General features: G+C 39.2%; 1 protein-coding gene across 1 annotated transcript in view; it reads right to left on the reverse strand.

Moving 5' to 3' along the window:
* Window positions 1–15,586, reverse strand: part of LOC309623430 (uncharacterized protein) — a 45,829-nt gene that overhangs the window by 12,146 nt on the left and 18,097 nt on the right. The gene's annotated exons all lie outside the window — the stretch shown is intronic.

Consider the following 15,586-nt stretch of genomic DNA (forward strand, 5'->3'; position numbering starts at 1 on the left):
CATGCAGAGGTGCAGCTGGGGTATGGGCTGATTCCGTAGCACCAAGGGGTAGAACTATGGTGGGTTGCAGTGCCTGACCAACATATTTGTACTGGTGGCTTTGTGAGCACGGAGCCTAAGGGACATCCAGGCTGGTTGCCAGAATTCCCACAGCTGAGGTGGGACCAAGGGCAGTATACTTTGTGAGCATGCATGGGTGATAGGCAACCCTAGAGAGCACACTTCCAGGTGGAAAGCTCTTATGAAGGAATACTCAGTGGCTCCTCTTGCAGTGGAAGTACTCCAGTACCACCGACCTCAAACTGCAGCTCAGAAACAGATCTGAGAGCTAATACTTCAACAAATAAGGAGCAGACCCTGCCCCCAATAGGGCTGTGACAACCACAGAGCAAAGAGGAGGCCCCACTCAACATCCAGTGCAGGCTGTCGTCACCACAACACCAATCAAGCCCCCTATGAAGGAGACAACACTCAGCACACACTGAGGAAAGATGTGGAAGGCATCCATACTAAAAAACAGTCTTCACACCAAAAATATAAGACTCATGCAGGTTACACAGGGACGCTCCCACACCCTCAAGAACACAGTAGGTAAATTCATAGAGTCAGAGAAATATAAGAAAAATGAAGAAGCAGAGGAACCAGTCTCAATTAAAAGAACAAGAGAAATCCCCAGAAAGAACAAACAATGAAACAGACCTCTCCAGCCTACTGGATCACAAGTTCAAAATGGAGGTAATAAAAATACTGAAGGAATTAAGAAAGTCTATAGATAGAAATGCAGATCACTGTAACAAGGAGCTAGAAACTATAAAGAGGAGTCAAGAAAAATTAGAAAATTCATCTGCTGAGACAAAAGCCAAGCTAAAGGCAATAAATAGCAAACTAGATAATATAGAACAATGAATAAGTGATCTGGAAGATAAAATAATGGAAATCTCCCAATGAGAACAGCTGACAGAAAGACAAATGAAAAAAAAATGAAAGCATTGTGAGACCTATGGGACAATATAAAGCAAGCCAATCTATGCATAATAGTGATCCCAGAAGGAGAAGAAAGAGAAAAGGGGATCAAAAATGTATTTGCAAAAATTATGGCTGAAAACTTCCCAAACCTAAAGAAGGAAACAGATATCCAGGTACAGGAAGCACAGAGGGTCCAAAACAAGATGAATCCAAACAAACCTACACCAAGACATATTATAATTAAAATGGCAAAAGTTGAAGATAAAGAGAAGATTCTAAAGGCAGCAAGAGAAAAACAAAGAGTTAGTCACAAGGGAATCCCCATAAGGCTATAAGCTGATTTCTCTACAGAACCATTGCAAGAGAGAAGTGGCAAGATATATTCAAAGTCCTGAAAGGGAAAAACCTGCAACCTAGGATACTCTGCCCAGCAAGATTATCATTTAGAATAGAAGGAGAGATAAAGAATTTCTCAGACAAGCAAAAACTAAAAGAAGGGGAATGTAAAAAAACAATCCCTTTAAAAATCGTATCCAAAAAAATAAAATAAAATAAAATACTTATGAATAAGCCTGACTGAGGAGGTGCAAACTTATATGCTAAGAACTATAAAACATTAATAAAGGAAACTGAAGATGATTTAAAGAAATGGAAAGATATCCCATGCTCTTGGACTGGAAGAATTAAAATAGTTAAAATGACGATACTACCCAAAGCAATCTACAGATTTAATGCAATCCCTATCAAATTACCCATGACATTTTTCACAGAACTAGAACAAATAATCCTAAAATTTATATGGAACCATAAAAGACCCAGAATTGCCAAAGCAATCCTGAGGAAAAAGAACGAAGTAGGAGGCATAACCCTCCCAGACTTCAGACAATACTACAAAGCTCCAGTAATCAAAACACCATGTTACTGGCACAAAAACAGACATATGGATCAATGGAGCAGAATAGAGAGCCCAGAAATAAACCCACACACCTATGGTCAATTAATCTTCGATAAAGAAGGCAAGAATATACAGTGGAGAAAAGAGTCTCTTCAGTAAGTGGTGCTGGGAAAGCTGGACAGCCGCATGTAAATCAACAAAGTTAGAACACATCCTCACACCATAACAAAAATAAACTCAAAATGACTTAAAGACTTAAATATAAGACAGGGCACTATACAACTCCTAGAAGAGAACATAGGCAAAACATTCTCTGACATAAATCATAGCAATGTTTTCTTGGTCAGTCTCCCAAGGCAACAGAAATAAAAGCAAAATTAAACAAATGGGACCTAATCAAACTTATAAGCTTTGCACAGCAAAGGAAACCATAAACAAAATGAAAAGACAACCTACACACTGGCAGAAAATATATGCAAATGATGCAACTGACAAGGGATTAATTTCCAAACTATACAAGCAGATCATACAACTCAACAAAAAAACAAACAACGCAATCAAAAACTGGACAGAAGACCTAAACAGACATTTCTCCAAAGTAGACATATAGACGGCCAACAGCACATGAAAAGACGTTCAACATCACTAATTATTAGAGAAATGCAAATCAAAATTACGAGATCTTACCTCACACCAGTCAGAATGGCCATCATCTTAAAAGTCTATAAATAACAAATGCTGGAGAGGGTGTGGAGAAAAGGGAATCTTCCTACACTGTTGGTGGGAAAGTAAATTGGTGCAGCCACTATGGAGAACAGTATGGAGGTTCCTTAAAAAACTAAAAATAGAGTTACCATATGATCCAGCAATCCCACTACTAGGTATATATCCAGAAAAGATGAAAACACTAATGTGGAAAGATACACTCACCCCAGTGATCATAGCAGCACTATTTACAACAGCCAAGAAACGGAGGAAACCGAAGTGTCCACTGATGGATGAATGGATAAAGAAGATGTGGTATATATATATATATATATATATATATATATATATATATATATACACACATACACACACACACACACATACATACACACACACACACACAGACACACAATGGAATATTACTCAGCCATTAAAAAGAATGAAATAATGCCATTTATAGCAACATGGATGGACCTAGAAATGATCATACTAAGTGAAGTAAGCCCAACAGAGAAATACAAATATCATATATCACTTATATGTGGAATCTAAAATATGATACAAATGAACTAATTTTCAAAACAGAAATGGACTCACTGACATAGAAAACAAACATATGGTTACCAAAGGGGAAAGGGGGTGGAAGAGGGATAAAGCAGGAGTTTGGGATTAGCAGATACAAACTACTATATATAAAATAGATAAACAACAAGGATTTACTGTATAGCACAGGGAACTATATTCTATATCTTGTAATCTCCTATAATGGAAAAGAATATGAAAAAGAATATATATTCAGATATATATATATATATACTGAATCACTTTGTTACACACCAGGAACTAACACAACATTGTAAATCAACTGTACATCACTAAAAATAAAATAAATTTAATTTTAAAAACTTTCAAATATAGCATTTATCCAATACCTACACTGAGTTGAAAAATATCTTCTAACTCTCATATCCCTGAGCTAAAAATATATTTTCCCTACATGGGTAGTTTTCCATTATTTGTTTCAGTTAAGGGAATGTTCTTCCTCCTGCTAAAAATCAATAATTGCTATCAATATAATTGAAGAATCATTCAAACATTCAAAGTTTAATATGTTCGTAAGGGTAAATGATATTTATTAATATTTATTCTTAAATGCTTATTTTGTTGGACAGATATGAGAGTTATCTAATAGTTTAATTTACAAACATCTGAAATTCACTATTAATTTATTTAGCTTTCAAAGTGTTTTCCCCTAGTATCTTAAAGTCATTACAGGGCCATCTGAAGTACTTTTTACATTTTATCCAAATAATTCCTATGTACATTTACTTTAAAAAATAAATACATAGTGGGAGTCAGAAGACCTGAGTTCTATTTTTGATGTCACTGTGATTTCTAGAAGATAGTAAACTGCTGGTTTAATTTTTCATCTTTTGAGGATGCTATATGAATGATTAAAATTGGCTTTGAACTTTTCTCTGCTGATGTCACCAGAATTACAGTAAAGCAAGAATTTTTTTTTTTTTATTTTGCTTTGGGTTTTTTTGATTTTGGTTTTTGTCTTTAACCACTGTTCACTACTGGGTTATGGAGAAGACATAGTCTACAACAAAAATCCTCATATAAGAGTCTTCTCAGTCAAGTCACCACTTCAGTTATTACCCTGCCCTAGATAATGTCAGAAAGATGAGAGCTTTACAAAAACACGGGCTCTGTCAACCTCCACCCTCTCCTTTGTCAAGAATTTCAGAGTGCGTGCAGAACTGACAAAGCTCACCTGGAGTTCACAAAGCTAAATTCTGGGAAGGACTCACTAGGAATTATTATGACACCTGGGGAACAAAATTTCCTATCACCTGGTGGTCTAGATAATATCACTCTGCTGGGATGTCTCCAAGGGCAACAGTTATAAAGCTTTGGATAATCAAGTAACAATTAGACACTCTGAAATTCTGCCAGAGCTAGCTTCTACTGGAAGAAGAAGAAAATTTAATTTCAATAGAAATTTTTTTTTGCACTTCAAACGAACCAAGCAAATATTTACTTGTTACTAACTCTGTGCCAGGAACCAGGCCAGGTGTGGGGACATAAAGAATGATGGTATAGTCTTTACCCAAAGGAGATCATATTATAATTGAGAGACTAATGGAAAACAAATATTGATAAAGCTGTTTTATTCCTATCTACATTTGGAACCAATATAGGTGGAGAAATTAATTCTCACAGGCAACTGAAGAGTGTAGATGTTATAGTTTAGAAGGTAGGATGGACCAAATCATGAAGAAAGTGGAACATCACATCAATAATCGTCAATAGGAACAGTCATTTGAATTTTAAAAGAATGACTTGGATGGAAGCATGGAAAATGGAGTGAGATGGAGGAGAGACACCAGGGGCAGGGAGATCAATGACAGGGCTTAATGACCAATTGGACACAGGAGGTGAAGAAGGGAGAGGAATTTAATAAAACTGGGACTTTTCTGATAACCTATATAAAATAGCATATTTTGTCATTCACTATCCCTTTACTCTGCTTTATTTTTTTTCCCATAGAGCTTGACACTAACACACACACATGCACACGTGCGTGCACACACACACCCCTGTGTGTTTTACCTATTGCCCATTTCACCAGTACAATATAAGGTTCATAAGGAAAGGGATTTCGCTGTGTTTACTGTTATATCCCCAGTGCCGACCACCAAAACCTACTTATGAAAGGATGAATTAAATGGCTAACTTAAGAGAATAAGTGACTTGCAATATCATCAACTAGGATAGGAAATATAGAAGGAATGGCAGGTTTGTGAGACTTGTGACAGATTCAGTTTGAGGCATGATGATTTTGAGGTGGAACTTCGAGGTAGAATATATGGTCTGGAACTTGATAGAGAAGATGGGGCTACAGATTGATATTTGGAGGTCATGGGTGCTCGGGTATCAGTAAAAGAACAAATTTCTAACTGAGGAGACGTGATGTACTGTGTGTGGATCTCAGAGTTTTGTGTGACTTCTGGCCGTCAGAACTATCATCTTAATTATCTGCCTCTGGTTCACAGAATTTGTAGGTATGCTTTACAGATGTTAAGGCCATTGGGAATGCTGTTCCTGTGGCCACACCTAACACATACCTGCCTGGCTATTCCTGTCTACTCTGTCATTGACTCCAGTTTACTTTGGAGGTGACAACTTATATATACATTTTCAATTCTTTGGACAGATTTAATATGGTTGGCTGAGCATGTCTGCTCTCTTCCCATAAGCCACTTGAAATAACTGCTCCATTCCCTAAACACAAAACACACACAAACACACACACATGCATGTGATAAACCTAGAAACTAACAATGAATACAACAGGAATAAGTAATTTGAAAACTCATAAAAGATGTAATGGCAATGAAGATGTTCTACAGTTCAGTATTTAAGACTATTTGGCAGGCAGTCATGACGTTCCTTATTATTGAGTGTCAACTAGTAGAGGTCATATATTTTTGTTCTTTAAAACAGCAAGGGCATAATGGCCTGTAATAAGTATAACCCATGTCATCTCCCTTCTCATTTCCCAATGTCACTTTAATTAAAAATTACCTGGATGAGATAAGACAGCTCTCAATTTGACTGCCATTCTGCATGTATCTTGAGTCCTCACACTTTTCACAGCAATTTGATGTTTCACATGTTTCATGAGAAAAATAAACTATAGTATAATTTACTCCATTGGTTTTTAAGCAACTCTGAAGGATACAGTGTAGTAACAAGCATTAACAGTTGGATACAGAGTATATCAAATGTAATATTTGTTATAGGCTAAGACTCATCTGTCAAGGTTCAAATTGGATGAATTATATTATTCAGTTATTAAATACTTTCATTACATTTCATTTAAAATGTAATTATTGTTTCTATGACTTTCAAAATATACTTTCCCAATGACCTTCATTCAGGGTTGTGCTCCTTTCAGGAAATGTTGTGACTTTAGGATAGCCACCTCTGTACTTAGATAGAACAGTAGTAGTTCTGAATCAGACACCTCTGACTGTCTTAACTGACTCCTTCCTTCAAAAGATATGGCTTAACTCCTAGACTGTGCCCCCTCCAGCACCACTTTTGCTGCATTTGTCAGACTGGCTGAAGTCTGAGTTAAAGGTCCAGGCTTGGAGTCTCACATGCTGTTTCCCTCCCTAACTTCTGGGTTTGGATGAAATGCTACATCATGCAGAATGGAATCTAGCCTCCTGAGTGGCCACGGAAAGGCTTGATGACACCACACGTGTAATATGGTGAGTTAGCTTTCCGTGGGGGTGAACCTTGACTTACAGGAAATAGGAGGCGGGGATGGGGGGTGGGAAGTCAGGCAGGTAGCATCTTCCTACCATGGAATAGTCTGAGATGGAATTCTTTCTTGCAGCCCTTCTGGAAGAGTCCAATGTGCCAAGCAATGACCAGCCTTTTCTTTCTTTTTTTGAAGTTTTGTATGAAGTGGTAGCCAGCCTGGTAACACATTATATCACTTTGCCTTGGTTATTTTTCCCCTCGCACTCACTGTTTTCAATTTTCACCTCCTGTTATGCGCTGAATTGTGTCCCCTGCCCCAGTCTAAAATTCATAGGTTGAAGCCCTATGACCAATGTGACTGTATTTAGAGACAGAGCCTTTAGGGAGGTAAGTAAGGTTAAATGAGATTATAAGGGTGGGTCCCTAATCCAATAAGGTTGGTGGCCTTTTATGATGAGGAAGAACAGAGCAGCCAAGATGGCAAAAATAGAAAAACCCTGAGCTTACTTCTTCTCACAAGCACACAAAAATCACAACTATCTGCAGAACAATCATCGATGCAAAAGCCCACCAGAAAAGATCTTCTACAATTAAAGACATAAAGAAGGAACCACAGGACTTCCCTGGTGGTGCAGTGGTTAAGAATCCACCTGCCAGTGCAGGGGACACAGGTCCAAGCCCTGGTCCAGGAAGATCCCAGATGCCGTGGAGCAACTAAGCCCGTGCGCCACAACTACTGAGCCTGCGCTCTAGAGCCCATGAGCCACAACTACTGAAGCCCGCACACCTACAGCCTGTGCTCCACAACAAGAGAAGCCACCGCAATGAGAAGCCCGCACACTGCAATGAAGAGTAGCCCCTGCTTGCTGTGACTAGAGGAAGCCCGTGCACAGCAACGAAGACCCAACGCAGCCAAAAATAAATAAATAAAACAAAGAAATTTAAAAAAAAAGAAGAAGTAACCACAACGACACAGGTAGGAGGGGTGGACTCACGATATAATTAAATCTCATTCCCTCTGTGTGGGCAACCCACAAACTGGAGAATAATAATATTGCAGAGGTTCTTCAATGGAAGTGAGAGTTCTGAGCCCCATGTCAAGCTCCCCGTGTCAGGTTCAGCACCAGGAAGAGGAACCCCCAGAGCATTTGGCTTTGAAGGCCAGGGGGGCTTAATTGCAGGAGCCCCACAGGACTGGGGGAAATAGAGACTTCACTCTTAAAGGGGGCATGCAAAATCCCATATGCACTGGGACCCAGGGCTAGGTAATTTGATAGAAGCCTGGGCCAGACCTACCTGCTGGTCTTGGAGAGTTTTCTAGAGAGGCAGGGAGCAGCTATGGCTCACCCTGGGGGCATAGACACTGGTGGCAGACATACTGGGGGACACTCAAACACCTGAACACTGCTGTTGGTGGCTACCATCTTGGTTCATTAATGCCAAGACCTGGCCCCACCCAACAGCCTATAGGCACAAGTGCTGGGACACCTCAGGCCAAATAACTAACTGGGTGGGGACACAGCACTAACCATCAGCAGACAGGCTGCCTAAAGACTTCCTGAGCCCACAGCCATCTCTAGAAATACCCTTAGACATGACCCTGCCCACCAGTGGGCCAAGATCCAACTCCACCCACCAGTGGGCAGGCACTGGCCTTCCTACCAGCAAGCCTGCACTAGCCTCTAGACCAGCTTCACTCAGAGGGCAGACACCAGCAGCAGAAAACTATGATCCCGCAGCCTGCAGACTGAGCCTACCAGCAGCAAGCCAGAGCCTACCCTGGAACCAGCTGAACCCCGGCCCTGCCCATTAGCAGGTCAGTGCAATCTCTGGAACATCCTGGACCCCATACACAACTGTGTCAGGAAATTTCCCCCTCCCAACAATCTGAAACAAGCTCTGGGATCCCTAGGCCTGCAGCCAGATTCCAGGAACCAGATCTGCCTGCAAGTAGTTTGGCACTAACTGCAGGATCTGGCTTCACCTGCAAGTGGGTGGGCAACCACCCCAGTCTTTTGGACCCTGACTCTGCCCACCACTGAGCCAACACTAGCCCTGGGGCCACCTAGGGTTCTGCAACCAGCTGCCTTGTAACCAGGCACCACTAAACAGCAGCCAACAGCATCCACAGAAGGCAGGGCCTGGCAACCAACTGGACTAGGGGCCAACCAAACCTACCAGACGGCCCACATAGTCAGCCTAACACAACAGAAGGACCCATGCAGCCCTCTTAGGGGGAAGCACCAAGCATATAGCTTGGGTAATGAGATGGGAGTGCACTGCTGGGATGCATAGGACATCTCCTATAAAAGGCCACTTCTCCAAGGTTGAGAAACGTGACTAATCTACCACATATATAAAATACAAATAGCAACTCAGAAAAAATGAGGTGACAGAGGACTATGTTTCAGACAAAGGAATAAGATAAAACCTCAGAAGAAGAACCAAGTGAAGTGGAGATAGGCAATCTACCCGAGAAAGAGTTCAGAGTAATGGGCCCACAGAGCCTACATAGGGAGCACTCCGAGAGCATATAGCTCTGGTGACCAGAGGGGAGTGCACTGCTGAAATGCATAGGACATCTCCTACAAATGGCCACTCATCAAGATTGGGAAAAGTAACCAACCTATAGAAATAAAAACAGAGAATTAGGCAAAATGAGGCAACAGAGAAATATGTTCCAAACAAAGGAATAAGATAAAACCCCAGAAGAAGAACTAAGAGAAATGGAGCTAGGTAATCAACACAATAAAAAGTTCAAAAGTACTGATCATAAAGATGTTCAAGGGACTTCCCTGGTGGTCCAGTGGTTAAAACTCCACACTTCCACTGCAAAGTGCGCATGTTCAATCCCTAGTCAGGGAACTAAGATCCCACATGCTGCATGGCATAGGCAAAAAAAAAAAAAAAAAAAAAAAGAAAGATGCTCGAAGAACTTGGGAGAAGAATAAACAAATACAGTGAGAAGTTTAACAAAAAGGAAAAATAAAGAAAGATGAAATGGAGCTTAAGAATACAATAAGTGAAATAAAAACTACACTAGAAAGAATGAACAGTAGATTAGATGATACAGAGGAATGGATCAACAAACTAAAAGAGAGAGTAGTTGAAATCACTCAAACTGAACAGAAAAAAAGAAAAATGAATAAAAAGAGATGATGACAGCTTAAGAGACCTCTGGTACAACATCAGGCATACTAACATTCATATTATAGGGGTCCCAGAAGGAGAAGAGAGAGAAAGGGGCAGATAACATATTTGAAGACATAACAGCTGAAAACTTCCCTAACCTGGGAAAGGAAACAGACGTTCGGGTCCAGAAATCACAGAGTCCCAAACAGGATCAACTGAAAGAGGACCATACTAAGATACATTGTAATTAAAACGGCAGAAATTAAAGACAGAATATTAAAAATAGCAAGAGAAAAAACAACAAATTACATACAAGGGAACTCCCCTAAGACTATCAACTGACTTTTCAGCAGAAACTCTGCAGGCCAGAAGGGAGTGATATGATATATTTAAAGTGATGAAACAAAAAACCTATGACCAAGAATACTCTACCCCTCAAGGCTATCATTCAGGCTTGAAAGAGAGATCAAAAGTTTTACAAACAAGCAAAAGCTAAAAGAGTTCATCACCTTGAAACAGCCTTACAAGAAATGTTAAAGGGACTTCTCTAAGCAGGAAAGAAAAGGCCACAACTAGAAACATGAAAATTATGAAAGGAAAAATCTCATTGGTAATGACAAATGTACAGTAGTGGTAGTAAATCAATTACTTATAAAGCTAGTAGGAACGTTAAAAGACAAAAGTAGTAAAATCATCTATATCCACAATAAGTAGTTAAGGAATACACAAAACAAAAGGATGTAAAACATGATGTCAAAAACAGTAAACATGGACTTCCCTGGTGGCGCAGTGGTTAAGAATCCGCCTGCCAATGCAGGGGACACGGGTTCAAGCCCTGGTCTGGGAAGATCCCACATGCCGCGGAGTAACTAAGCGTGTGCGCCGCAACTACTGAGCCTGCGCTCTAGAGCCCGCGAGCCACAACTACTGAGCCTGCGTGCCACAACTACTGAAGTCCGCGCGCCTAGAGCCCGTGCTCCACAAGAGAAGGCACGACAATGAGAAGTCCGCTGACTGCAATGAAGAGTAGCCCCCGCTCGCCGCAACTAGAGAAAGCCTGCACGCAGCAACGAAGACCCAACACAGCCAAAAATAAATAAAATAAACAAAAATTAAAAAACAAAACAAAACAAAACAAAAAACAAAACAAAAAAAAACAGTAAACATGAGGACTGGGAGTAAAAATCCCAGGTTTTAAAAATGTGTTTGAACTTGAGAGATTGGCAACTTAAAACAATCAGGTAAATATATAGATTGCTATATATAAACCTCATGGTAACCACAAATCAAAAATCTATAATAATACACACACCAAAAAAAGGGAAAGAAATCCAAACATAACTCTAAAGATAGTCATCAAATCACAAGGAAAGAGAGCAAAAGAAGAAGGAACAAAAAAGAACTACAAAAATAACCCCCGTACAATTAACAAAATTGCAATAAGTACATACCTATCAATAATCACTTTACATGTAAATGGACTAAATGCTCCAATCAAAAGACACAGTGGGGCTTCCCTGGTGGCGCAGTGGTTGAGAATCTGCCTGCCAATGCAGGGGACACAGGTTCGAGCCCTGGTCTGGGAAGATCCCACATGCCGTGGAGCAACTAGGCCCATGAGCCACAATTACTGAGCCTGCGTGTCTGGAGCCTGTGCTCTGCAACAAGAGAGGCCGCGAAAGTGAGAGGCCCGCGCACCGCGATGAAGAGTGGCCCCCACTTGCCATAACTAGAGAAAGCCCTCGCACAGAAACAAAGACCCAACACTGCCATAAATAAATAAATAAATTAATTAATTAAATTTAAAAAAAAAAAGAGTGGCTGAATAGATACAAAACAAGATGCAAATATATGCTCTCTACAAGAGATCTAAAGACACACACGAACTGAAAGTGAGGGAATGAAAAAAGCTATTTCATGCAAATGGAAACAAAAAGGAAGCCAGGGTGTAGCAATACTTATTTCAGACAAGATAGATCATAACAAGAGACAAAGAAGGGCATTACAGAATGATAAAGGGATCAATCTAAGAAGAAAATATGATAATTTTAAATATATATGCACCCAACATAAGAGTACCTAAATACATAAACCAAATATGAGCACCTAAATACATAAACCAAATATTAACAGACATAAAAAGAGAAATTGACAATAACACAGTAATAATGGGGGAATTTAAAACCCTGCTTACATCAATGGACAGATCATCTAGATAAAAAATCAATAAGGAAACACTGACCTAAAACAGCACATTAGACAAAGTGAACTTAACAAGTATACATAGAACATTCCATCCAAAAGCAGCAGAATACACATTCTTTTCAAGTGTCCATGTAATGTTCTCCAGGATAGGTCATATTGTAGGCCACAAAACAAGTCTCAGTAAGTTTAAAAAGACTGACATCCTATCAAGCAACTTTTCTGACCACAACACTGTGAGACTAGAAATCAACTTCAATAAAAAAGACTGCAAAAAACATAAACATGTGGAGGCTAAATAATACGCTACTAAACAACCAACTTGTCACTGAAGAAACTGAAGATGACACAAACTGATGGAAAGATATATCATGCTCATGGATTGGGAGAATTAATATTGTTAAAAATGACCATACTACCCAAGGCAATCTACAGATTCAATGCAATCCCTATCAAAATACTAATGGCATTTTTCACAGAACTAGAACAAATAATTTAAAAAATTTTCTGGAAACACAAAAGACTCCAAATAGCCAAAACAATATTGAGAAAGAAGAACAAAGCTGGAGAGATCACAATCTCTGGTTTTAAACTATACTACAAAGCTCCAGTAATCCAAACAGCATGGTACTGGCACAAAAACAGACATATAAATTAGTAGAAAAGAAAAGACAGCCCAGAAATGAACCCACAGTTATATGGGCAATTAATCTAAAGCAAAGGAGGAAAGAATATACAATGGGGAAAAGACAGTTTCTTCAATAAATGGTGTTGGGAAAATTGGTCAGTTACATGCAAAAGAAGCAAACTGGACAACTCACACCATGCACAAAAATAAACTCAAATGCATTAAAGATATAAATGTAAGACCTGTAACCATAAAACTTCTAAAAGAAAAAGTAAGAAGTATACACTTTGACATTGGTCTTAGTAATATTTTTTTTGAATATGTCTCCACAGGCAAGGGAAACAAAAGCAAAAATAAACAAATGGGACTACATCAAATTAAAAACTTTTCACATAAGGAAACTATCAACTAAATGAAAAGGCCGCCTACTAAATGGGAGAAGATACTTGCAAATGACATACAGTAAGTCCCCTACATACAAGCCTTCAAGTTTTGAACTTTCAAAGGTGTGAATGTGCGTTCCATCAACATCAGGCATGAGTGAAACTGCAGCTTGCCCTCAGTCTTCTACTGCTGACGATCCTTCAGCTCTACCCTCTCCCACCTCCTCCCCCTCCTCCAGTCAGTAACTCTTCTTGCCTGTTCCCTCGATGCCAGCTGTTGTACTGTACTACTGTACTTTTCAAGGAAACATACTGTAAGATTAAAAATGTTTTCTTTAGGGGCTTCCCTGGTGGCGCAGTGGTTGAGAGTCTGCCTGCTAATGCAGGGGACACGGGTTCGAGCCCAGGTCTGGGAAGATCCCACATGCCGCAGAGCGGCTAGGCCCATGAGCCACGACTACTGAGCCTGCGCGTCTGGAGCCTGTGCTCCGCAAGGGGAGAGGCCGCGACAGTGAGAGGCCCGCGCACCGCGATGAAGAGTGGACCCCGCTCGCTGGAACTGGAGAAAGCCCTCACACAGAAACGAAGACCCAACACACCCAAAACTAACTAAATAAATAAATTAAAAAAAAAATGTTTTCTTTATTTTTTGTGTTTGTTTTTTATGTATTATTTGTGTGAAAGGTACTATAAACCTATTATAGTACAGTACTATATAGCCGATTGTGTTAGTTGGGTACCTAGGCTAATTTTGCTGGACTTACGAACAAATTGGGCTTATGAATGCACTCTCAGAAAGGAACTTGTTTGTAAGCAGGGGACTTACTGTAGCTGATAAGGGGTTAATATCCAAAATATACAAAGAATTCATACAACTCAACATCAAAAAAACAACCCAATTAAAGAATGGACAGAGGATCTGAATAGACATTTTTCCAAAGAAAATATGCAGATGGCCAACAGACACATGAAAAGATGCTCAACATCACTAATCATCAGGGAAATGCAAACCAAAATCACAATGAAATATCCCCTTTATATCTGTCAGAATGACTATTATCAGAAAGACAACAAGTAACAAGTATTGGCAAGGATTGGAAAAAAGAACCCTTGTGCACTGTTGGTAGGAATGTAAATTGGTGTAGCCACTATGGAAAACATTATGGAAATTGCTCAAAAAATTAAAAATAGAACTACCATATGACCCAGTAATTCCACTTCTGGATATTTATCCAAAGAAAATAAAAACAGTAATTAGAAAAGATATATGCAACCCTATGTTCATAGCAGCATCATTTACAATAGCTAAGATATGGAAGCAACCTAAGTGCCCATCAACAGATGAATGGATACACACACACACACACACACACACACACACACACAGTGGAATATTACTCAGCCATAAAAAGAATGAAACCTTGCCATTTGTGATAACATGGATGGTCTAGAGGGTATTATGCTAAGTGAAATAAGTCAGAGAAAGACAAATTATGATATCACTTACATGTGGAATCTAAAAAACAAAACAAATGAACAAACATAACAGAGTCATAGATACAGAGAACAAACATGTCGTTGCCAAGGGGAGGAGTTGAGGGGGAGATAAGACATAGGTGAGGGGGACTGAGGTACACATTTCTAGTTACAAAATAAATGAGTCATGGGTATGAAATGTACAGTGTGGGGAAAATAGTAAACAATTATGTAATATCTTTGTATGGTGACAGATGGTAACTAGACTTAACGTGGTGATCAATTTGAAATGTATAGAAATATTGATTCACTATGTTATATATCAGGAATTAACATAGTGTTGTAGGTCAATTATACTTCAAAAGCAAACAAACAGACTCATGGAAAAAGAGATCAGATTTGTGGTTACTAGAGGCACGGGTGTGGGTGGGGTATTGGGTGAAGGCAGTCAAAAGTTACAAAACTTCCAGTCATAAGATAAATAAGTACTAGAGATGTAATGTACAACGTGATAAAGATAATTAACACTGCTGTACTATACATATGAAAGTTGTTAAGAGAGTAATCCTAAGAGTTCTCATCATAAGGAAAAAATGTTTTTTTCCCTATTTCTTTAATTTTGTGTTTATATGAGATGATGGATACTCATTAAACTTACCATGATAATCATTTCATGATGTATGTAAGTCAAATCACTATGCTGGACACCTAAACTTATACAGTACTCTATGTCATTTATATCTCAATACAACTGGAAAAAAAATTAAATTCTAAAAAGCTTGTTTGTATTAGTCAATATTGTGTAGGTTAGCATTCTCGAAGTGTGGTCTGGGGACATTTTCCATGGGTCTATGAGGTCAGTTTCAAAATCAATGATTAAATGCTAAAATGTTATTTGCCTTTTTCATTCTCAATCTC

The sequence above is a fragment of the Balaenoptera borealis genome (genome assembly GCF_965194805.1).
Source record: "Balaenoptera borealis genome assembly, chromosome: 2".
NCBI classification, from domain to species: Eukaryota; Metazoa; Chordata; class Mammalia; order Artiodactyla; family Balaenopteridae; genus Balaenoptera; species Balaenoptera borealis.